This window comes from Rhinolophus sinicus, chromosome 1 (genome assembly GCF_057876585.1).
Source record: "Rhinolophus sinicus isolate RSI-liver-muscle chromosome 1, RSI-T2T, whole genome shotgun sequence".
NCBI lineage: Eukaryota > Metazoa > Chordata > Mammalia > Chiroptera > Rhinolophidae > Rhinolophus > Rhinolophus sinicus.
The window spans coordinates 85445033-85471956 of record NC_142501.1 but is presented as its reverse complement, the minus strand read 5'-3'; the positions used below and the strand labels follow the sequence as shown (position 1 = coordinate 85471956).

General features: G+C 36.5%; 1 long non-coding RNA gene across 1 annotated transcript in view; it reads left to right on the top strand.

Annotated features, from left to right (window-relative positions):
- Positions 1–2041: 2041 nt before the first annotated feature.
- Positions 2042–26924, top strand: part of LOC141568512 (uncharacterized) — a 57384-nt gene continuing 32501 nt past the window's right edge. The window contains exons 1-2 of the long non-coding RNA XR_012491666.2: positions 2042–2162; positions 10341–10397. This is a non-coding gene — a long non-coding RNA (uncharacterized LOC141568512). The remainder of the gene's footprint in view (positions 2163–10340; positions 10398–26924) is intronic.

Sequence of the window (26924 nt, the reverse complement as noted above, 5' to 3'; positions counted from 1 at the left end):
TTGTTTGCAAATATTTTTCCCATTCAGTTTGTTGCCTCTTGATTTTGTTGATGGTTTCTTTTGCTGTGCAGAAGCTTTCTATTTGATGTAGTCCCATTCATTTATTTTAGCTTTTACTTCCCTTGCCTTTAAGGTCAAATTCATAAAATTATTTCTGAACCCAAGATCTGTAAGTTTAAACCCATATGCTTTCTTCTATGTAATTTATTATTTCAGTTCTTATGTTTAGGTCTTTGATCCATTTTGAGTTCATTTTGGTACATGGTGACAGGTAGCAGTCTAGTTTCATTCTTTTGCACGTGACTTTCAAATCTTTCCAGCACCATTTATTGAAGAGGCTTTCTTTTTTCCATTTTATGTTTTTGGCTCCCTTGTCAAAATTTATCTGCCTATGTATATGTGGGTTTATTTATGGATCCTCATTTCTGTTCCATTTTTGTGTGTCAGTTTTCCTGCCAATACCACGCTGTTTTGATTACTGTCACTTTGTAGTACAAATTGAATTCACAGAGTGTGATACCGCCAGCCTTGTTCTTTTTTCTTAAGATTGCTTTGGCTATTTGGAGTTTTGTATTTCCATACAAATCTGATGTTTTTTGTTTTTTGTTTTTTCTTTTCTATTTTTTGGAAAAAAAATGCCTTTGGCCATTTTGATGGAAATTGAATTAACTCTTTATATTTCTTTGGGTAATATCATCATTTTAGCTATGTTGATTCTTCCAATCCATGGACATGGGATAGCTTTCCATTTCTTTGTATCTTCTTCAATTTCTTTTAAAAATGTCATAGTTTTCAGTGTATAGGTCCTTCACGTCCGTCCTTTGTTACGTTTATTCCTAGATACTTTATTCCTTTTGTTGCAATTGAGAAAGGAATATTTTTTTGTTTGTTTCCTTTTCTGAAATTTCATTGTTAATATATAAGAATGCAATGGATTTTTATACATTGATTTTGTATCCCGCAACTTTACTGATCGGGAGCATATATATTGATTAGTGTTATGTCATCTTGATGTATTGTCCTCTTTGTCATGATGAAATGTCCAGTTTTATCTTTTGTTACCTTTTGTATTTTGAAGTCTCTTTCATCAGATATAAGTATGACTACACTTGTTTTCTCTGAATGCCATTTGTTTGGAATATTGTTTTCCACTCTTTCACTTTGAGTCTATATTTGTCTTTGTAACTGAGAAGTGTCTCTTGAAGACAGCATATGGTTGGGCTTTGTCTTTTGATCCAATCTGCTATTCTGTGACTTTTTGTTGGTGAATTCAGTCTGTTTACATTTAAGGTGATTATTGCTATATGAGGATTTCCTATAGCCATTTTATCTTTTTTTTCTGGTAGTTCTGTATCTCCATTTTTTCTTTGCCTTTGTGTTTCTGTCTGTCATTTTAGCTTGATGTTATTCTATGATTTCTTTCCCCTCTGTTTCCTCTTTTTTATGTTATGTGTCTCAGTTGTGGATTTTTTTTTTTTTGAGTGTTTAACATAAGTTTATGTAAAAGAAAGTTTCATATATACAGTATATGCTCTTATCTCCATTTCCCTTTGCAAATTCAGACCTTTACTCCCTCCCCTTTTCTGTTTTTGTTGTCACAAATTATCCCTATTTGTGCTGTGTGTTGATTTCTGAGTTGCATAGCAAACTGTCTTCTCTTTTTCTTTTTTAATGTTTTTTATCTTCTTTACCCTTTATGTTATGTTTAAGTGTGTATTGCCCTATTCTTTATAAGGGTTGCCATTTCCTGCTTCTGTCTGTCTTTAGTAACCTTGCTAATAGTTCTGTATCCTTTTGTCTTTTTGTTTCAGGTTGAATAGACCCCTTCAATATTTCCTATAAAGCAGGCTTAATGGTATAAAATTCCCTCAGCTTCTGTATATCTGGTAAGGTCTTTATTCCTCCTTCATATTTAAAGGATAACTTTGCAGGATATATAATTTTTGGCTGGTAATTTCTCTCTTTCTATAATTTGAATATTTAATTCTACTTCCTCCTGGCTTGTAAAGTTTCTGTTGAAAATTCTGATGATAATCTAATGGGCTTTCTTGTGTAGGTTACCGCCTTCTTTTTCCTGGCTGCCTTGAGGAGTCTTTCTTTGTCATTAATTTTTGACAGCTTCAATATAATGTGCTGCTTGGAGGAGGCCCATTAGGATTGAGGTAATTATGTGGTCTGTTTGCTTCTTAGATTCGAGGATCCAGTTTGTTCTATAGGTTTGGGAACTTCTCATTTATTATTTGTCTAAATAGCCTTTCTGTGCCCTTCTCCCTCTCTTCTTCTTGTATACCCATTATTCTTATATTGCTCTTTCTGATGGAGTCAGGTAGTTCTGGTAGAGTTCTCTCACTTCTTTTAAATCTCAAATCTCTCTCTTCTTCCAGCTGCATCATTTCCAGATTTCTATCTTTGATATCACTAATTCTTTGCTACATCTGGTCATCTCTATTTCCTAAGCTGGCTATTTCATTCTTCATCTCTTTTACTGAGTTTTTCAGCTCCATAATGTCTATTTTGTTCTCTTTTAAAATTTCAATCTCTTTGGTAAAATATTTATTTTGTTCTTTGATTTTATTTCTGAGTTCATTAACTTGTCTATCTGTGTTTTCTTGCATCTCATTAAGTTTTTTCAGAACTTCAATCTTGAATTCTCTGTCATTTAAGTCACATATTTCCATGTCTTTAAGTTCATTCTCTGGATATTTTTCATTTTCTTTCTGACCTACCGTGTTACCTTGGTTATTCATAGCAATTCATGGATTATTTCTTTTCCTAGGCATCTACAGGAGTGAATTCTGCCGTAGGTTTATATGAATAGGTCTTATTTTGTTTTCCAGTAGGTAGTACTGGAGAGTTTTATTTTCTCTTGCACTGGTGTGTTTTATTTTTTCTTGGGCTGTTCTGGCTTCTTGCATAGTGGGAGATTTCCTGGGGAGGAGGGCTTCTCCTCTGTGTACAGGTTGCCTTTGTCTCAGGGCCCCACCCCCATAAGAAGAAGTGGTTGTTGATGGGGTTCTGAACCCCTGAAATCTCAGTGCTGCCCCTGCAGCCAGATGCAGGGTTGTGTGCCTCAGTATCCCTGGGTGCCCCCACTGTGATTAGCAGTAAAAGGTGGGGTTGGGGTGGGCTGGGAGAGGCAGTTGGTGTGTTTGTGGCTTTGTTCTCCTCCGAGTAATAGCAACTGCCAGACCACAGCTGCCTTGCCCCTATAGCTCCTCCCTTGTCACAGGAATTATGCACACTGCCATCTGCCACTCAGGAAGTGTCTTTCCAGTTCTCAGGGCTGTAGATATTTTCTGCTCTTTAATCTGACACTGCTACAGGTTTTCTCTGGAGTCCACTGCTAACACTGTGAACGTGTGAGGGATGTGAGCCCTGGGAGGTTGTGGGGAGGTGTCCAGGCTCCCTGGCACTTTTTTTTTTGGTCTGGCATTGAGGGCTGTTAGACTGCAGTTGTCACATTTCTGCATTCAGTCTTTGCCCTGAAGTCTCTGCTCCATCACTGTGCCCAGCCCTATTATATGATCATCCTTCAGCTAGAATGGCTGGGGCCACAGAGAGAGCATCTGCAGGCTCAATTCCCCTCCCTCCGGGGACCACAGTGAACTCTGGGCTGCATCGTGTGGCCCTTATCTCTGCACTTCTCCCTTCCCCCTCCCTTGTTTGCCCCATTCACCCACCTTCAGATGTTTTGATGTGCGGATCTCTGTGATGTGTTTGTGTGCTGTGTAGGGAAACTTTTGTTGAATTATATAAGTAGCTGTTTGATTTGTTGTAACTTCAAGGGGGGATATCAAGGAACACCGATCATGCCGCCATATTTCTGATGTCCATTAGCAAATATTTTAAGAAAAGGGGAACATAGTCTGTTTCCAGTTAGATTGCATCATGTTGGATTAAGTAAGAACTTTAATGTTGCCCAGCCCAAACATGAGAGTTGCACTGAGTCATAAACTAGAACTCCAAGTGAAGACAGTTACTAATAGCTAGGAGAATGCTTGGTCAGCAGACATGCAGAACCTAATCTCCCGGCAACTAATTGGGAACTCAGACCAGTCCACCACAGGGCAGTTGGGTCAAAGCAATTACTCTTTTATAATTCTGAGTTAAAATAAGGAACTGTGAGGTGCTGAGACACCAGCATCAGTCAGGCTCCTCCACATACACCCCCGATTCTTCTAAGCGAGTTTATTTGTCTTAAAGGAACAAAGAAAAATTAGTTTAATCAGTCCTTTTGCCCAATTTCAGAAAACACACACACACACACACACACACACACACACACACACACACACACACACACAAAACAAAGCCTGAGCTAGAACAAGAAATATAAGTTTCAGCTGCCTTCAGGAAGAAAGATGCTTCCTGTTGAGGGACAGTGGATGAGTTACAAGAAAATAGTGCTCTTAGTTTTCTCAGTTACAAATGATAGAAGACTTTCCTCATTCACTTCTGAAAAAGGCACATTTGAATATTGCTGAGAACTGACTTTGACATCTTTACAGAGTGGAATCACTTGGCTGGGCTCATTTCCTGGCTCCTGTGTTTTCATAGCACAGAGTTTCAAAGACAGTGTAAAGCCAACACACACTTAAAATTCTTGGTCTCTATCAAAACAAATCTGCCATTTCCTGCTTCACTCTTTCAGTGAGGCTCATTACAGTCCTAAATTTGAACCTCATTAGAGAATAAAACCTACATCTGTCTTTAAATCGTTCCTAAAAACTAACACTCTCCTATTTTATACTAAATGCTTTTGTATGCTAACTTGAAATCCATAATTAATATTGTTGAGTAAAATTGTTACCAGACTTGAGTTTTAAACTTAAAAAAAAAAAAAAGAGTGTGTAAGTTCTCTCATTACTGCCCTTTAGAAATAAAACTGAAGTTCAACTCAGGAGGAAATGTGAATGTGGTCAATGTAAATTAAAAACAAAAACTTAATCTAGGCCCTTGTTTTGTATCAATAGCATCAGCATCACCTAGGAACTGATTAGAAATGCAGAATTTAGAGCCGTACCTGAGATCTACTTGCTCTTAATAGGCATTTTTGGAAGGTTCCCGGGTAACCTGCAGACACTAAAGTTGAGAAAACACGGATCTAGACCACCTTTGTGAATCTTCCTAGAGACACAAAATGTTTCATTCATTAAAATACAACATTGTATGATTGATGCCAGCTTCCATAGGTATTTATGATTCTTAAGATTATACTACCTAGTTAATTCCCAGAGCAGGACAGGTATGGAAGAGCATGTCCTTGAGGAAATATAATTGAAAACAGAATGTCAAATACATACCAAGGTCTTCATAGCTATGTTAAGATCCATGTGCAGAAAACATCACTGCAGAATGATCAAATGAGGATAAGAGTATGATTCAACTAAAACCAGGAGTTTTAGTTGAAAAAAAAATTAAAGGCTCAAAATAATGAATAAAAACAGGCTCACTTGGTTTTTGCATAATATATTGTTAATTTAATTTATTATTAATTTGAATTAGTCTTTAATAACTTTTATAAATTTAGTCCCAACATAACAATATTAATTTTGTTGTTGTTGTTTTTCTTTCTAAATAGAGGCTCTGGAAAGCAATACTAAAACTTTATTCATATATTTAATAAATATTATTGAACGTCAGGTAACTGCTTTAAGTATTTGAGATATAACCAGTGAAAAACAAGTCTACCTTTGTGCAGCTTATGGTCTTGTGTGCAAACATTGGCAATGAATATTTTAAAAAGTAAATTGTGCAGCAGGTTGGAAGTGATAAGTGTCATAGAGAGCAGGGTTGGGAGTGAGTAGAGGGTTGCAGTTTTAAATAAGACTTTCCATTGTAAAGGTAACTTTTGGGCAAAACTTGAAGGAAGTGAGACAAGCAGGAGGAAGTAAAGGAAGGCCCAATTATTGTGGCCAGTGGATGATAAATGTCAATTGCTTCCATGTATTTACTATTTTTCTACACTTGAAAAGAATAGGGGAGGGAAGCGTGTTTTGCCTAACTTGAAATATGATTGATGATCTACTGCTTTAGTAATAGTGGAGAACCCCACTCTGTAATTTTAGATGTAATTCTTTCTGGTGAGCCATAATTCAGCAGGGAGTAGACTCAGATTTTATTTTACAGTTGCATCCGCATACAGAAAAGTGAGATTCTTATTTTAAATGTAATTATATCTAGAAATGAAATAATGACAACAACTTTATTACGTACTTACAATGTACAATGTTTTTCTAATCTAGGAAGGGGATATTATTATCCTTACTTTAGAGATAAGAAAACACAGGGGCAGAGATGATGAGTAAAGCCCCGAGGGTCTAGAGCTATGCTAGTGATTCAGGCAGTAATTTAACTTAGTTCTCTCTGAAGCCAAAGTCACAATTTTTTTTACTAAGCCACCCCCACAATTTGTGCCTAATGCATTATGTCAGACACTTGTAATCTCTAATTTCATTACGAGTTTCCTTATAGAATAGACTACTATAATTTCTTATTACAGACTTCATATAGTCCTAAATACAAAAAGACACCACACAGACAAGTAAATAAATCATTTCATGGCAGCTCAATACTTCAACAAAAATAAAGTTCAAGGTACTAAAAATTATTGTATTTACAATAATTTTTATCATTTTTTTTCTACAACTGCTATCATGTTCCATACATATAATAGTTTTCATTGATTGAACTCTTCCTCAGAGTTAGAGACTGTACTCTATCTTCCAAATATATAATTGCATTTCATCTTCATAACATTATTTTAAAGATGAGAAAACTGAGGCCTAGAGAGGTTAAGCAGGATCTGTGTCCTCAACCCCGAGCTCAGGGCCCTAGAAACTTCTAAGGAACTTCTAAACGTTTTAAGGAACTACATAAGGTATGAGGTACAGGGGCATTAAGAAATAATCCACCAGAAATCTAAAGGGGTAGGAGTGATTTACCTTGGACTATGAGTGTTGGGAAGCCAGGACAAAATACCAATCCTGCCTATAGAAAGAGGGTTCAGAGACCAACTACATTGCATGTTTGCACAGATCTGCCATTTCTGCCTGCCAAGCCCCCAACAAAGGACCTGGATTGTCCAAGTGACATCTTTATATAAATCTACCTTTTCTGGGAGGTGGGGGCAAAAACTTACTCTCTCAGGATCTGAAATAAATTTTAATGTCCCTGGTCATCCTAAGCAGATGGCAAACTGAGATGAAAACGGAGACTGAAAAAATCAAACAGTACTGTGTGTAACTCTAAGTACAATAAGCTATTGATAGCAGAGACCCAAAGTCATCAAGAATACATTTAAGGCACCAGAGATATGTGCAGTATATGATAGAAGCTTTTCACTTAAAATTGTTAGACTAAAAGTCTAGGCACTTGATCTAGCAAGCCTTGTGAGCCCTACTGGAGAATGCACTTTATGAGGAATTTTCTGACAGTCCTGGGTAGGTCAGCCATAGCTGGGATAATGTTCATCTCTGTGTATGATCATGAAACTGCCGTGGTAACTCTAGAAGTCACTTTTATAATGTGCAATTTTAAAAGTTCATTTCTTAGAAAAAAAATTAGCTCAGCTGTAACACTCATGATAATCTAATGAGACTTGAAAAGAACACTTGGGCAAAAAAAAATATGTAGACTGCTCAGATTTCACAATTACAGTTCTTCTGAGAATGACGAGGTCCACCCATGACTTTCCTAATCAATGAAACAAGGGGGATATTAGGTCAGAAACTTAATAAAATTTTGATGTGTGTAACCCAGCAGTAGAACTCATTCAGCTCCTCCTTTTGCTCAGGCTGCTTGCTAAGTAAATTACTAGAGTGCTTGCATAGAAAATTTTATGTACTTGTCATTTTCATAATTTAAGGAGCTAGGTATAATACATGTTCCCAGCATTAGTTATTTAGGAAAGGTTGACTGTACCTTTTATGACCGGTCAGAGAAATTCAGACTGAAAGGGAAATAAATGTGACGCATGGGACTTGGGTCCATTTCCAAAGTAAAGCCCTGCATTCTCAGCCCCACCCACCCCCGCGCGTTTTGAGAGGAAAAAGGCATCAGTCAATGCCCAGAGTCTGTGAATCTTGTTATAGAAAACACTAATCTTTTTTTCTAAGGGAGATTGTAACTTTTTAAAGTTAATTTTTTTTTTTTTTTGAGACTAAGTCACATGTAACTGACACACTGACACAGAGAGATGGTATGCTTACGAAGCTCCTGTTGTCTCTGGAAGCTTGTGATGCTCAGACACATGCACTCCTGGAGGCATGCTGTGATGAATTCTTGAAGTGGCATGTTTAATTGCAACATCTTTTCCAGCATTTCCCTTGAAGGTTTGCAATTTAAGTTTGGGGCCCTGGCTACAAATTCAAATAAGTCAAATTCCATAAATCTTTATTAAAGAAGGCTTTTATGGCCATCTGTAATAAAACAAGAACGTTACACTATACATAGCATTCCACATTGCTCAGAAAACTGTCCTACAAAGTTTAATTAATTCCTAACCTCACAATTGCCTTTTAAAGAGACAAAGCTACATGGTCCAGGAGTCACAAAATTAAATTTCCCCACTTAGCCTGGCTTTCCTAAACACCCAACAGTGATGTGATCATCAATTTCACCAATTTAGTTATAGAAAAAGACAATAAAAAAACATGATTGATAAACCACCACCAACAGATACATAATTCCTGACATACGAGTTCTGACGATTACATTCGTGAACTCATCCTAGAAAAAGTGCTATATACCTCATTGCTGAATATCACTACGGTCACTTTCGAAGTTCTCCCCTTGGGAAGCTATGCACCGACGCCAGTGTCTAAGCAAATTGGGAACTCTTTTTCTGGAATGGCCATCAGAGCTGTCGTCATATTAACCTTGATGTCGTGAATGTCAACAAAATGTCTTCCTTTCAATATTTCCTTTAACTTCACGTAAAGAAAGAAGTCATTGGGGGCCAGAACAGGTGAGTAGGGAGGGTGTTCCAACACAGTTATTTGTTTACTGGCTAAAAACTCCCTTACAGACAGTGCTGTGTGAGCTGGTGCATTGTCGTAATGCAAGAACTCCTTTGGGACCATTTTGCACACACCTTTCTCATGCCAAGATTTTCAGTTAAGATTTTCCTGTTTCTCTATTGATGTTTACTTGGTCTGCTGTGCTTCTCACAGTCAGCTGATGATTTTGATGCACAACTTGATGAATTTTTGCAATGTTTTCGTCAGTTCTGCTTGTTACCAGCCACCCCGACCTCTCTTCATCAGTGACATGTTCGTTCCCCTCAGTAAAACGTTTAATCCATTTGTACACTGCCATTTTCTTCATGGCATTATCCCCCTAAACTTGGACTAACATGTCCCTGATGTCACTTCCACTCTTGCCAAGTTTAACAAGAAATTTAATGTTTGTCCAGTGCTCTAATTCAAGCTCAGACGTTCTTGAGACAGCACACACAAAAAATGCAACAACAATAGTGACCACCACTCAACAAGACACCGCCACATGTGAACATGAACACAGCTGTGAGACACTGATGTACCAAGGTTATGAAACTTTACTGAGCTGTTTGTACAGTGCTGCCGATGTAAACACACGGTGGCAAGTTCGTGAACTTAAGTGTCTGAACTTGTAGTCAGTTTAATTGGTTGTTTGATATTGTGTGGAGAAAGAAATAGAAGTATTTTAAGTCATTTGTTTTGACTTCATGTCAAATCAACCTTGCCATCAAATATTATTTTGGTGCACTCAACAATTTTGAGACATGCTGGTGGCAGTGGAATCAGATAGAAGTGAACAAGTTTTCCTGAGGCTGATCATGTTACACACAGTGGAAAAGAAGTAGAAAATCAAATTAAGCCAGCCAGGCTGTTTGATAGACTTACAGACATCTTTGGCTGTCAAAAAACAAGGAATTGCTAGCTCAGGCTTCTGTCCTGAGAACAGGGACAGGGCTTATTCTACCTCACAGATGTATAACTTGAATATTTATAGGCATCATCCACCTTTTTTATTTTCAAAGAAATCCCCTGAGGGGTTGCTGTCATACATTTTGCACAGGGGAAATGAAGGCATAGAGAGGTGAGGTTACTTGGCCAATGTCACATACCTGATTCATGATGAAGCCAGGATTCCATCACCCACTCGTTTCTTGGTGAGCTTCATGACTTCCACAGCTTGAGCATTTAGAGGCTAGAAAGTTCTATTTAGGGGGTGGGAGCAAGAACCAGTGAACTTAGAGTCACTGCAATTTCTATGCCCCATTTTATCCATAAGTTGATAATGGTAGGAGAAAACCCATCCCAAGCTTTTATAATTAAGAGTATTTACCTTTTTTCTAGATTGTGTTTGAAGCATTGAGCCACAGGGATGAATTCCTGCACTGTGAGAGCTTGCATGTAAGTGAACAGATCACTGCTACAGTGGTAAAAATGGATTCTCCTTCCAATCAGCTATTCACATGTATTCATCACCAAGCTTTCCATTCCACCTGAAGGTTTCCCAAATCTTACACTTACTTATCTTTAACCAAACCATTGCCTCCTCAATTTTATCAAGAAATTTTACAACTGAATTTATCCACTGGAAAAAAAATAGACATTCAATTCATGGATTTCCTCAACTTCTGTTCTCTGAACCTCAAAATTTGTATTTTAGACTAACTTTCCAGAGCTCCTTTCCTTTGATGCTCTCCTTATCCCTTGCAAAGCTATTACTCGTTTTAAAAAATTTCACCCTCATGCTTATGCTCCAGATTCCTTGGAATCCATGGAAACAGCTGGCTCTTTCATACCTCAGTGCCTCTCCAACTTTGACACTCGGTCTAGACCATTCTTTCACATGTGTCCTGCAGGAACACTACTTCTCAAAACTTACAACCCATATTCTGCTCCCTTCTGCCCTCTGCTCCCTCCCTTATCTTCTTTGTTGTATCTTTGATTTCTCTTTCTCCACTGAGTCTTTGCCTTCAAATTGGTGTAAGCCATCTTAATGAAAAAAAGTGGAAAAAAAATTAATGCTCTTCTTTAATGTTACTCACTCATCAAATTACTGCAACCTTCTCTTCCTTCCATATCTTTGAAAGATATATACTCATTAGCTCCACTTTCTTTATAAATATATTACTTAAATCTTTTTTTTATTATAAAATGAATGTAGAAAATTTGCAAAAATACTTAAGAATTATGAAAAGAAAAATAAACACCACTCACAATCCCATCACCTAGAGAAAACTGTTGAAATGATGGAGGGCAGTATACTATTGGCTTAAGTAAACCGCATCCAGAGTTAGACTCAAGATTTAAATGCTTGCTCTGTCATGCATCAAGTATGTGACATTGGCTAAGTAAACTCACCTCTCTCTGCCTTCATTTCCCCTGTGCAAAATATATAAGAGCAACCCCTCAGTGAATTTCTGTGAAAATTAATCATGTTAATATAAGTGCATTTAAGACCTTATAGTAAGTTTCACTAGCGAATAAGCAATAAATATGTTAGTACTTTTTGTGGTTGAGGTGTACAAGGTGTGACAATGAATTTCGCGAACTTGTTGCAAAGATGTTGCTAACCTTTTTTGCTATCAGAAGGATTATTCATTATGAATTTGTACGAACTGGACAAACAGGTAACCAAGTTTACTATTTGGAAGTGCTGAAAAAGCTGCATGAAAACGTTAGAGGACCTGAACTTTTTGCCAGTAATTCATGGCTCTTGCATCACAACAATGCACCAGCTCCCACCAGCTCCCACGTCACTGTCTGTGAGGGAGTTTTTAGCCAGTAAACAAATAACTGTATTGAAACACCCTCCCTACTCACCTGATCTGGCCCCCAGTGACTTCTTTCTTTACTTGATGATAAAGGAAATATTGAAAGGAAGACATTTGGATGACATTCGGGACATCAAGGGTAATATGATGACAACTCTGATGGCCATTCCAGAAAAAGAGTTCCAAGATTGCTTTGAAGAGTGTACTAGGTGCTGGCATCGGTGCACAGCTTCCCAAAGGGAGTACTCCTAGGTGACTGTAGTGATATTCAGCAATGAGGTATGCATTTTTCTAGGATGAGTTAGAGAACTTGTCATACCTCGTACTTAAATAGATTTTTATTCTGGATCTTGCTATGCAAATTGTTTAACAACTTGATTTCTCACTTAACAGTTTTGTGTATCTCCACTTCCTAAGTCTTTATTTGTTCTTCATCTCCCTGCAGCAGATGTGGGCACCAATGCTACAATCCAGCCACTTGGTTAAAGCAAATGTAACACACTGTGAGAGTAGCTCCAGTTCTCATCCTTTGTTGAAGTTTGTAACACTACTCGCCTTCCCTGATTGAAACTCCTTTCTTAACACCACCGACACTGCTCTCTCGCTGTTGCTGTCCATGTGTCTTAGTCTCCTATGAGATATCTGCCTCCTGCTGTGAAACAGGTAACAGTGTCCGTTCTCCTTTTCACCAAAGGCATATTTCCTACCTTATGTTCTACTTCTTCCCTTGTATATTACTAATGACCTTCAAATTTAAGATTTTTTAAAATGTGTGTCCATCTGGAACCTCAGAATTCTCTTTTATTTGGAAATAGGGTCTTTTATTTGGAAATAGGTACTTAAAGTAATAATCGAGATCAGGTCATACTGGATTAAGGTGAGCGTGTCCTATAAGAGACAGAATAAGACACATTTAGATACAAATAGGGAAGAAGGACATGTGAACACTGAGGCCAAGGTCAGGGTGATGCTGCCACAGCCCAGGAATGCCAGGGGCCACCAGGAGCTGGGAGAGGCAAGAAAGATTCTCCCTTGGAGCCTCCAGAGGGAGTGTGGCCTTACTGCCACCTTGAGCCACAAAGTGTATGGTAATTTGTTATGGAAGCTCTGAAATGGCTCTATGATCATGGCATCCCCTCTGTTGGAAAATTCAACTTCGTTTAAGATTCATTCAGGATAAAGCCCAAACTTTATCCTGGGACTTATAAAGTTGTTCCAATCTCTTCATCATGAATGTCATGCTCCAATTTCATGATGTTTCGTACAAATCCTTAACCTCCTGCCTGTGTTTGTGTTTTCACATACTTGTTCTTTGGCTTTCTCTTCCTGGTGGCCTTCTTCCACCTCCATAGGCTCAAGCATTGTCTCATCTTTGGCATTCTTCTCAGCTCCTGGAGTGGGCGTGAGGAAGTACCTTCCTCTTTCTCTTATCTTCCTTCAGAATGCTGTCCCAACCCCTTAATTAAAACTCAGCACAATGTAATATAGTTGGTTTCATATGTTTCTGTCGCTCTCTCCTTGACCTATCCCCACTCAGATTACGAGAACCTTGAACCTTGGGATTTTATTCATAGTTGCAATACCTCGCACACTTGTGTCACAAGGAGCAGGTGCTCAGTAAGTATTGCTTCACAGTTAGCTAACTATTTTTTCCCTGTTGAAGAGTTTTTTATTTGTTTTCAGCTATAACTTATCAATATACAAACACATAAATAGTAGAGCTGTGATCGTTAATTTTATATGTCAACTAGGCAAGGCCCTAGTACCCAGATATTTGGTCAAAAAATATCCTAGATGTCTCTGTGAAGGTATTTTTCAGTTGAGGTTAACATCTACATCAGTAGACTTTCAGTAAAGCAGTTATCCTTCCTAACATGGGAGGGCCTCGTCCAATCAGCTGAAGGTCTTAATAGGAAAGAGATTAACCTCCCCAGGAAGAGGACATTCTGCCAGGATACAGCCTTGGGCCACATACTGCAACTCTTCCCTGGACCCCAGTCTGCTGACCTACTCTGAAGACTTTGGACTTGGTAGCCTCCACGATCTCATGAACCAATTCCTTAAAATAAATCTCTCTCTATATATGCAATTCCTAGTGGTTCTATCTCTCTGGAGAACCCTGACAAATACAACAGTCAACATTTCATTGATTCTCTCTACACAGAAGTTTTTAAAACACAATAACACAAAGCAAGTTATAAATAAAATCTATGAATTTAGATTTGGAAATGTTTGTGAAAGTGTATGTGTGTCTCCCCCAGGCCTGGAGTCACCCTGAGCCTGAGTTTGAATCCTGGCTCCAGCAACTTGGTTACTATGGTCAAGTGACTTAGACTCTTGGCTTTCTGTGATTTCATTTTAGAACGAGGTTACCCTACTGACCTTACATGATTGCTATTGTGAGAATCACATCAATGAAATCATGTAATGTGCTTAAAACAGTGCCTGGTACATACTAAGTGCTCAAAGAATGTTAACTGTCATGTTTATGAAGCCTCTTCTGTTTGCCTAATTGCTTCAGTTCACCCACTTCCCCTTGTTAATTTATTATTGAGGAAAAATAAGGATTATATTTGTCTTCAGTTCTTACAGCCTAAAAAGTGATATACAATAATGTATTCATTACTATAAAGCTCAGCACTTATTTCTTTGAATGACTAATGTTGCTTGATATAGTGATTTGATGTGTGTATTCCCAGGGTGATATTTTTTGGTTGCTTATTTAAACAAAACTGTCTGGTTTAATTCTAGGGTATAAGATGTGGAAAGTTCAAATGTACTGGTAAAAATGAAAGATACTTCATTTATTAAAGCTATAATCAAGACAGATGCATTAATTAAGTCATTACTTAAGAGAACAAAAATGTTTTTGAGTTTGCTAACTATTCTTCCCTGCCAAGGGGTTGTTAGAGTTCTGTGTTGAGCTGTAACATATGCAAATACATACATAATTAGAGCCAACTCTGGGTTTTCTTACTTATGAAAGAAAACAGTGATTAAAAAAAAAATGAATCTCAAAATATATTTTGTTTGGTCTGGAATTGTACCACATGTTGTAGAGGAAATTAATGGATTTATTTGTGAGTATGTACATATGTTTTAACCCTTAATCAAAAGCAAGACTAAAATTAAACTTTATTTCTTAGCACATTCCTGCTTATTATTTAGGAAGGTATATCAGAATTGTGTTAATAAGATGAGGAAGTCAATCAGGGAGAGAGGAATGTGTGTGTGTGTGTGTGTGTGTGTGTGTGTGTGTGTGTGTGTGTATCAAACACAAATCCCATAAGACAGTGCTTTTGCCTCATTACTTTCTGTTTTCCAGTTTTGGTATTGAATTCCTCTTGCCCTTTCTTGTTAAAGCATCATGTCCCTAAGGCACATACTAATGTTGAAAGAAAACATTCTTTTGCCCCCCTTTGAGTATGTGAAACATTGATGATGGAGACACTTCCCATCTTCTTTCATGCAGTTCTCTCTTTAGATAATAATTTGGCAATCAAATGTACTTAAAGTTGTAGATGAAACAATCTTCATTCTTTTTATCAATGGTAAAAGAATTTCTAATTTACAGGTGGCTTAAGAACACATACATACACTTCACTGAGATATATTACTAACTATATAAAAGAGGTATAATTATAAATGATAAATTGAACATAAAGCGATATAAACTAGAAGGGGCCATATTCCTGAAGTTATTTAAGTCATCACCTGTCTTCCAATCAGGCTTCATTAAACCAATACAGATTGATGAGTGTTTATCTCTTTCTTATAAATTTCCATGAAAGAAAATGCCTCATTTAAGGGGTAATCATTACCTATATATGTACATATATGCATATATATGTATGTATATATGATACATACATATGCATATATATATATACACGTATATATGTACATACATATATATGTGTGTATATATGTATATATGTATATATATACACACACACACACATATATATATATATATATATATATATATAAATATCATGTGCTATTTAAGAAAATGCAAATTAAGTTTTGACTTGATTTGACCTTGTATTAAATATTGGTTGATTTTGGCTGCTCATAGCACAACCTTACTATAGTCCTGTGAAATCAACATTGTTACCCCCATTTTATAGAAAAAAAAGTGAGGCACAGATTCACCTACATTCCACAGAAATTTAACAGAAAAAAAGAAAAAGGTTTTTACTTTTTGTTTATTTAAGCCAGGATTCTTCCGTCAATCCAAGCCATCTTTTAAAAAAGTCTAAATCATTTCTTACAAAACTATTCTGAATAGAGGGAAATCCTCATGTGGCATAATTTTTCTCTCTGACACCTTATCTTTTCCACCAAAAAATGTCCTTAATGTTTTAATCAAAAGTGCTTATAATCACACTCCACTGATACAACATAGTAACCACAGATTAATTTAGACCCTTGTTGTCAGTATTTCTGTATGTAAGTCGGTTTGGTTTGAAATCTTTGCTGTTGGGTGTTTATTAGGCTCTCTGACTAACATAGATGCATCTGGTGAATTTCCACAGCTTCCAAAGGACTTGAGAAACATACCCAGAAACCCTCTGAAAGCTGAGCCCACTAGATCCTGAGGTAATTTTCTGATATCCATGGTCAGCTTAGTCTGGCTGCTTTCCAGAACCTGGAATGAGAAACGTTCCCTGATATTTCCATCAAGCCCTTCTTATAAATGACCCATGTCTTCTCTTTAATTGGACTCTTCATCCTTCATGTCCCTGCATTTTATCTCCACCCCGACCCCACCCTGACTTTTCTCTCTTTTCTTCCGACCTAATGTTAACACGTTGGGGTCTGAAATGGCATACGTTTATCAAACCCATTTGCCTTTGACTGATAAGCAGAATCCTACTTTGTCTCTTGATGCCTAATTTTCAAGCAGGCCTTTCCTCTGATCTCTCATATGCTCCAGTTTCTCTTTCAGTGCCAAAGAAGTTTTCCTTAATGTGTTCAACAGATGCTCCTTCCCACACCATCTTTTCAGAGTCTTGAAAAGTGCTCTATTGTGGAGCCTAGCGTATATGCTTGAATATACAAACACAGCAATGCTGCTTTTCTTTATTGATTTGCACTGAAATCTGTGCATCTATTAAATAAAACACTTCCCCATACCAGTTTTAGGCCGCCCATGTGCTGAGACATTTGTGTCTCCTTTAAATGCATCAGAACTTCCCAAGTTTGCCTCCAACAATATTTTAACAGATGACATGCTGCCAACCCCCCGATCAAACGCTTTCCAGATCTTTTCGACAGCATTATTGATGACAGATGGTTAGCCTCCACATTTCACCAAACCGTAGGGCAGCATTAGAAATAACATTGCCTCTATATGATTATGGAGGAGGACAGCATATGCAATTCCTGTTCAACTCCTGACCCCTGCAAGAACACAAACATTCAGAAGAGTTCCAAAAGACCAGAAGAGCTATAATTGCACATGGATTTATGTGAACTGTTTACTTACTGGTCCCTTAGCTGAAGGGGAATTATTTATTTGTTTTTCTTTTCATAGGAATCATAAGTGTCATTCTACTATATTTATAATGTCCATTTTCAGAGGTTTCCAAAGAAAGGCAGCTAATTTTCCATGAGTGAAAATGCTCTGAAAATAGATGTACTCGGAGCTTGAAAATGCAATTTCTCAGAAGTCTGTTGCTTCCAGTTAGGAATTTCTTAACCAGAAAAAAAAAAAAAGAAAACAAAAAAAACCACACACACGATATATTGTCTTTCCTAATTACTGTTTCATTCTCTGTAAATGTTAATCCTTTATCTGTAAGTATTGATAAGACAATTAATATTGCCCACAGCATTTTTAGTGTGGTTGCTAATGTAAAAAACAAATTCAAATTTATAGAATAGTTATAAATTTGAATAAGTCTCTCTGGCACCAATATCTATCATGGTAAATAGCCTACCATGAGTGCTTGGAATGGCTGTCATGTGCTTACTTTCCTAAATACCCCCAAATATTACCTTCCTGGATTAATAACTCCCTGAAGGTGAAGATTTTGTATGTCCTGTTCACTTTTGTATTCCCATTGATGAGTATAGAATCTGTTGCCATAACAGGTAACGGTAAATATATGATGATTCTCTGGATGAATAAATAAATGGATAAATGGATGGATTTATCTAGTGCTAAAGCATATTATAATATTCATTTTTCCTTAAAGAACAACATAGTGGAAGTTAGTACACATTATGGGTAAAAGTGTGGCTTTAGCTCTGATTATACTTCTTGGCTTTAAAAAAGTGGAAGTTTTTAAAAATCTAGTGTTTCAATTTCCTCATCTTTAAAATGGGAGTAGTAATACTTTCCACAGCATAAGAATATAGAGACAGTTTTGTGATAGTGCTAAGCACTTGGGTTCTGGGGATAGATTTTGTTATTTGAATCCATGTGCTACACAGAATAGCTATGTGCTTTTGCTCAAGGTTTTTGTGAGGATTTGTTAAGTTGATACTTATAAAGTTACAGCACCTCAGGCTTAGTAAACTCTCAGAAAAAGTGCCAGTTATTTTCATTGCATAATACTGTTTTTTCTTTCTTGAACCAAATGAGGTTTTCTTTGTTTCTCACAGTGATTAGTTTAAAAGGAAAAGGAAAATAAGTAATTGCAGTGTAAGAGTTGTAAAATATGGATTCATCAGTCAAGTCAAGTGGCAAATGTGAAATAAAAGGGCTTTAGGGCTAGGAGTGGTGATGGAAAAATAACCCTTCAATGTAATAGGACTTTATAGAGAAAAGATTACCTGATTTCCTCTATCCATCTATCCATCTACTTCACTCATTCATTCATTTATTTAACAATATGTATTAAGCCCTGGTTCTCTGACAGGCACTACTCTAGGTGCAGCAACTATAGGCAGCAGTTAGTAAATACACAGAAATCACAACCTTTGGCAGGGCTTAGAACCCTGTATGTTTTGTGTGCTGTTTGTGGGTGTGTGTATAGAAAACAATGAGAAGCAAAGTAAGTAAATCTATAGTTGATTAAATTCATTTGGTAATTCATGTTAAGGAGGAGACAGTTCAGAGAGAGGGAATTTGGAGTTGGGTGGTGTGATTCTCCCAGAGTGAACAGGGGAATCCTCATTTCTATGGTGCATTTAGAGTAAAGGTCTCACAGAGACAAGGGAGTGAATGGTGCTGGTATCTTTGGAAAAGAGTACCAGAGAGAATGAGAAGCAGTTGTAGAAACTGACGAGGAACACTAGCTAGTACATTCCAATAACACCGAGGAGGCCAGTCATTTTTGCAAGCAAGCTCCACAGGGAGGGAGGTAAACAGGAGATGAAGTCTGAGAGATAGGTGGAAATAGCCTGGATTGTGTGGGGTCTTCTAGGCCAATGGAATTACTTTGCTTTCACTTGTACACCTGAAGGTTTTTAGAAGGAAGATGAAATTATCTGATCAATATTTTAACAGGATTATTTTAGTTAATGTCTGGAGAATATACAATTGGGAGGGCAAATGTGGAAACAGAGTAAGGAGATTTTTGCAGTAATCGATTTAAGAGATGGTCTGTTCTTGGACCAAGATGTTACAGTGAAGACTCTGAAAAGTGGGCAAATTCTGAAGCTAATTTGAAGCTAAAGCCAGGAAGGTTTGTTGACCAATTAGACAGAGGAAGGAAAGTACAGGGAGCCACTCTTAAAAATCTGGGACTACTAGAAAGATAGGGTTGCCATGAACCATTTGGGAAGGCTGAAGGAGGTAAAAGAGAATCACATGTCCTGTTTTATCCTAGTGGGGACTCTGAGTAGGCAGCTAGAACTACATGTCTGGAGTTCAGGGTCAAAGCCTGGATTGGAGATTCATAACTGGAAGTTATCATTGTACTGAGAACTTGAGAATGTACCACAAAATATTTTTTAGACAAACCTTTTTATGTAAAAAAATAAAACAATAAGCAAAGTATAATTATTAATGGCACATTGGAAAACATCTTCAACTTATAACATAAAGATAAAAAATTCCTAATACATATTAGTTTCCTAAAAATGAGGAGAAAAATACTAATAATGGACAACTTAAAAAAAAAAATGCAAACAGACACAAAACCTATGAGCGAGATGCTTAAATTTACTCACAATGACTGATTTGCAGGAGAAAAAAACCAGTGAAATAATACGTTGAGGACTTTGACCGTAGACAATTTGGCAAGGCTCTGGGGAAACAGACACTTTCATTTATTGATGGTGGGAATGCAAAATGTCATTCTGAAGGAATTTGGAAATATCCAGCAAACTATGTCTTTTTTCTTTTATCTAGCAATTTTTTTCTAGAAATCTACCTGAAGATCCCCTTGCAAAAAATACATAATAATGTGTGTATAAGTATATTGATTCTGACAATATTTAAAATAGCAAAAGCCTGGAAACAACCTATATGTCCATTTATAGTGAACTGGTTCAACAAATTATGTCTATATAATACAGTACCAATCTTCTGTAAAATGCAATGAGGGAGATCTCATTAACTGATATGAGGTGACTCCAGAGTATTTGTTTAAGTGGAAAAAAAAGTTTTGGAAAATTCTTTCTTTCTTATAAGGGGAGAGAGAGAATAAAAGGCAAAGGAACTAGGGTAGAAGGAAGACTTCTCTGAATATACACTGCATTATGTTTTTATTCTGAAATCAATTAATGTTTCACAAAATTAAAAAAAATAAAAATAAACGAAAATCACTAAACATTGACTAAAGATTAAACAAATAGTCTTAATTTTATATAGTGTGTAGAATAACCACACAGACAAAAACAATCATGTGATTGAAAAATGCAGCATTTTTACTGTATAAGCCTAATAAGATATATTCTACGAACACATATTTAAAAAAATATTTAACTGAATTCAATAGACTTGTTTAGGTGCATTATTATTGTTATTTTAAACATATTGCTAGTATTGTAGAAATCAATATTTTTAGTACATGAAAAAATTATAAAATCAAATTAATTTAAAAACCTGTAATTTGAAATGTGAACTGCCAAACATTATAAAATCATCATTAATTCTCATTTTTCTAATATACTTTTATATTTGTTATCTATATAGGTATTAGGTCCATCCACTAAAAAGTCCTGAAAGCAATGACAACAACTACTATAGGTACCCCAATACCAGATCGGGGTCTGTAAATACTATTTTCATTAAAGGGACTAACCCTGTGTCTCTGGTGTAAATTGCAAATATTTATTTTATTTTATTTACCTTTGTCTTTGAATTGATATGTTTGTCATGAGATTTTCTTATTCTTACATATTTAAATTTATTTTTTCTGTTAAGATTTCTGTCTTTTTATTCACAAACAGGCTTCACCCCCTGCCTCCCCAACGTTATAAAGGAATTTATTCTTGTTTTAGTCTAGTACTTCTAGGTTTTACTTCTGATATTCCATTTTTATATATTTAGAGAGTATTCTGGTGTTTGATTAGAGGTATGGGTCCAATTTGTCTTTTTTCCAGCTGGCTGCCCAGTTGGCTCAATACCATGTATTTTTATCCTTCTATTTGAAAATGTCACCTTTATTACATGCTACATTCCTACTTCTGGACTAGATATTTGGATCTAGTTCTGGGTTTTATATTCTGTTTTATTGGTTTTTCTATCTGTTAGTGAATCTATTGTTTTATTATAAAAGCTTAGTGATATGATTCAATATCTGATAGTGTTTGTACCAATAATTTATCTGTCATTTTTTCATAGTTTTTCAAAATAGTTTTACTTTTTTATACTTTCATATGTATTTTAGAATCAAGTTTGTTAGTTCCAAAAGAAAACAAAACAATAGCAACAATAAACAAACACTGCCCTATCAGCAAAACAAGCAAACCTGAAAACAGAAAAAATCATGGCTTATCTTTCCCTTTGTCTAGTATACTTTTGTGTCTTTCAGAACTGATGTAAAATTTTTCTCAGAAAGGTCTTATTAAGTATTTCTAACAGTCATTAATGCTACAGAACCACCGAAACTTTGTGGTGTAAAACAACCACTTTTAGAAAGAAAAGAACAGCGATTGCTCTCTCTCTTCTCCATATAAGTTGAAAAGACTTGAAAACTGGAGATGAATCAAAAACTGGGGCTGGCAGCACACATTATTTGGAGCTAATCTTCATTCACATTTCTAGCATTTGATACTGACTATTGTCAGGAATCAGCTGGGGCTGTCACCTACACATCTAGAAATGGCCTCTATGTCGCTTGAGAAGCCTCTCAGCATGGTGGTGTTGGACATCTTACATGGTGCCAGGGCTCCAAAGACAAGTGTCTCATAGTTGATGGAAGCTCTATCAACTTTGACAACTTAACTTCATAAGTCACATAACATTATTTACACCATAGTCACAAGCCCATCCACTTTCAAGGGGAGGGACATGGATCCCACATCTTGATTGTGTGTCTAAGTCACATTTTAAGAGTATGTGGAATAAGAGATAGTGCTGAAGTCATTTTTTAGAAAATACAATGTGCCAAAGTATTTTTCTTAGACATTTTTTTCTGTTTCCTTTATAAATTGGTCTTTTATTTTATATCCCAAATGGTTGTTTATGGTTTAATGAATGTTACTGATTTCTGTATATTATTACTATACCCTGCAAACCTAAAGGTTGAATTCTCTCACTTCCTTTTTTTGTGTGTTTGATTCTTTTGGGTTACCAGTTATACAATCAGATAGTCAGCAAAAAAAAAGTTTTACCTCTTCTTTTCTAATTTTGGGGATTTTAAAAAAATTATTACTCTAATTTTGTACTATTGCACAAAGGCTTGGCTATGAACCTCAGTATAATGTTAAATGTAATGGTGAATGTGGATATCCTTGCCTTATTTCTGACTGAGGCAAATTTCTCTGTGTTTCCATTAATCAAAATAGTGCAAATGAAAAGAGAATGTATTCTCTATGGTCTTCCCTTTTTAAAGTTGCACTTTAGTATTTCATGTATAATCATTACTATTATATATTCATTGTTAATTGCAATCTTAACTATTTTAAAGTGCCTCACTCTTTCTCTTTCTTTATTTTCTCCCTTTCATTCTCCCTCTTTTTTCTTTTCCTTCCTTCCTTCCTTCCTTCCTTCCTTCCTTCCTTCCTTCCTTCCTTCCTTCCTTCCTTCCTTCCTTCCTTCCTTCCTTCCCTCCCTCCCTCCCTCCCTCCCTCCCTCCCTCTCTCTCTTTCTTGCTTTCTTTATTCTTTTCTAACAATTTTTGATTTACTTTCTATGTAATCCGATGTTAAGATTACCAAACCTGATTTTCTTTTATGGCTTAGACATTCCTCCCTTAAACATCTTGTAGGTGTTTCTTCACTGTCTTCTGGCACTCAAAGATACTGTAGGAAAAGTCTGATACTGTCTTAGCCTGTTCTGGCTTCTATAATAAAATTTCAGAGACTAAGTAACTTATAATCAAGAGAAATGTATTTTTCACACTTCTGGATACTGGAAATCTAAGATCAGGGTGCCAGTATGGTAGGGTGAGCCCTTTTCTGGGTTGCAGCCTTCCTTGTTGTATCCTTACATGGGGAAGGGGTTAAAAGTTATCTGGAGCCACTGTTATAAGGGCATTGATTCCATTCACGAAGGCTCCACCCTCACGACCTACTCACTTTAGAAAGTTTCCATCTCCTAATACCATTAGGTTGGATATTAAGATTTAACATACAAATTTTGGAAGACACAGACATTCAGGTCATATCAGATACTAACTTTATATTTTTTCCCCAAATAGTATTGATGTTTATGCCTATCCAGTGAAATTTTTCTTTATCTTTAAAGCCCAGTAATTTCATTAAATATGTGTGGGGGCCAATTTGTCTTGGCACATGGATTCAATATATAGATTCATAACTTCTTTTAGTTCAAATAACTTTTAAATGATATTTTAAAACATTAATACATTTCCATTTATTTTCTTCCTTGGAACCCTCAATTACATATGTACTAAATTATCTGTCTTCAATATCATCATTTAATAATTTATTTTAATTTCTTTATTTGTTTATTTTTAAAAAGATTTTTATAAAAAGTATAGCTAACATATAATATTATATTAGTTTCAGGTGTACACCATGTTATTCAACATTTATATACCTAAAGAAGTGATCACCACAAGAACAACCATGTGACACTGTACCATGTTATGACAATATTACTGACTATATTTCTAATGCTCTACATTACATTCCTATGAATTCTTTGTTTTATACATGGAAATTTAGACCTCTTATTTCCCTTCACCTTTTCCCCCTTTTTGAATTTCTCAATTAAAGTTGACATTTAATGTTATTTGATATTAATTTCAGGTATACAGCATAGTGGTTAGACATTTCTATAATTTAAGAAGTGATCCCTGTGAATAGTCTAGTACCCACCTGGCACAATACATAATTATTACCATATCATTGATTATATTCTTTATGCTTTACTTTATAACACCATGATTATTTTGTAATTACAAATTTATATTTCTTAATCCCTTCCCCTTTTTCTACCCACACTCCAAACCCCCTCCCATCAGGCAACCATCAAAATATTTTCTGTATTTATCAATTTGTTTCTGTTTTGTTTGTTAATTTTGTTCTTTTTATTCCACATATAAGTGAAATCACATTGCATCTATCTTTCTCTGACATGTTCCACTAAGCACAATACCCCCTGCCCCCGGTCCATCTATGCCACCACAGATGGCAAGAACCCATTCCCTTCCATGGCCAAGCAATATTCCATTGTATATATGCACCACCTTCTCTTTATCCATTTTCCATTGACAGACACTCAGACTGTCTCCATATGTTGGCCACTGTAAACAGTGCTGCAAGGTACATATGAATGTACACATCCCCTCGAAGTAGTGTTCTGAGGTTCCTTGGATAAATACCCTGAAGTGGGATTAATGGGCACTTATTTGTCTGTTGTTATAGCCTTTGATTAAAAGTCTATTTTGTCTAGTATAAGTATTGCCACCAAAGCTTTTTGTGTGTTGTTTTTTTTTTGGTCCATTTCTGTTTTTATGAAACATATTTTCCCCATTCCTTTGCTTTCTGTCTATGTGTGTCCTTTAATCTGAAGTGAGTTTCTTGTAGGCAGCATATGTAAGGGTTTTGTTTTCTTATCCATTCAGACTTCCTATGTCTTTTGATTGGAGCATTTAATTCATTTATATTGAAAGTAATTGTTGATAGATGTGTAGGTATTGCCATTTTATTATTCATAATTTCAATATTTTTTTTCCATCTTAGAGAACAGATAAAGTGCTTCTCAGACAAGAAAACGCTAAAGCACGTCATCCCCACAAAACCACTATTACAATAAATGTTAGAGGTTTTGTGGGGATGACGTGCTTTAGCATTTTCTTTTTCTTTCATCTGGGAAGCTCTTTATCTGTTCTTTGATTTTAAATGATGGCCTTGCTGTTTAGAGTAGTCTTGGTTGTAGGTCTTCACTTTTCATCACTTTGAATATTTCCTGCCAATCCGTTCTGGCCTGCAAAGTTTCTGTTAAGAAATCAGCTGACAGTCTTATGGGGGCTCCCTTATAAGTTACTAGTTTCCTTTCTCTTGCTACTTTTAGGATTCTTTCTTTGTCTTTAACCTTTGCCATTTTAATTTTAATGTGTCTCGGTGTGGAACTGTTTGGGTTTATCCTGTTTAGGACTCTCTGCACTTCCTGGACTTCTATGTCTATTTTCTTCACGAGGTTAGGAAAGTTTTTAGTCATAATTTCTTCAAATACTTGCTTTTTTTTTTTTTTTTTTTGGCTTTCAAATTCTTTTTTTTTTTTTTTTTTTTAAATTAGTTTCAGGTGCACAAGACAAAGCAAAACTTAGATGTTTATCATTTATATCCCTCACACTGTGTGAACCCCCCTCCCCCCATCCACTATCCCTCTGTACGTTCCCAAAACCTCTCACCTTCCCCTTATCTTCAAATACTTTCTTAATCCTTTGCTTTATTTCTTGTCCTTCTGGTAACCTTGTGATGTGAATGTTGTTATGCTTGATGTAATCCCAGAGGTCTCTTAAACTACTTTTTTGTTCTATTCTAATTAGATGTTTTCTCTTTCCTTGTCTTCAAAATCATTGATTCAATCTTCTGCTTCATCTAGTCTGACGGTGATACCTTCTAGTGCATTCTTCATTTCAGTTAATATATTCTTCATTTCTGACTGTTTTTTTTTAATGGTTCCTATGTCTTTTTTATGCTTGTTATCTCTTTGTCAAAGTTCCAGCTAAGTTCCTTGAGCATTCTTTTAACCATTGTTTTGAACTCTGCCTCTGGTAGGTTGCTTGCCTCCATTTCATTTGGCTCTTTTTTGGAGTTTCTTTCCTGTTCTTTCATTTGGGATGCATTTCTTTGTTCCTTCACTTTGGCTATCTCTCTGTACTTGTTTCTTTGTATTTGGTAGACCTGCTATGTCTCCCACTCTTGGCAGAGTGGCTTTAAGTAGTGGGTGCCCTGTGAACCCTGACACAGTCTCCCTGGTCACCTGTTCTGGGTGCTCCAGGAGTGTCCCTTGTGTGGGTTGTGTTTGCCCTCTTGTTATAACTGAGACTTGATTGCTATTGACATGTTAGTGGGTGGGATTGACCCTCAGGCCAATTGACTATGGAGTTTGGCCACATTCATAACTTATGGGCTGCTGTGCAGGAAGATTATCCCACTGAGTGAGATTAGCCCCAGCAGGCTCTTGTGCCTGTTGAGACTGCCCTTTGTGTAAGCCAATTGTGGGGTTAATGGGGTGGTGCTCTGTTGTGGCCTAAAGCCAGCCTCCAAGTATGTTGATTCAGGGTCCTCTTGGGTGGGGCTACAGTGCAGGCCCAGGTCACCCACTGCTGTGATCAGCCAGGGCTACCTGGTGGCAGCTGTAAAGTGATCCAGAGTTGGTTGCTGTCTGTGCTAATCCTGGTGGCATGTGGGAGAGTCTATGCTGGGAACAGAGGATGTCTGCCACCAATACAGGGCACTACGTAGCTTCACAAAAAACCAGGACACCCTGCCATCTGCCTGCTCCCTTAAGGTTCAGTCACTGATAGAGACTCATGAGGTATACAAGTTGGGTGAGTCAGGGTGTCAGGGAATCACTAGAGTGGGAAGAGTTGTAGTCATCAAGTTAATGTAGACTTTG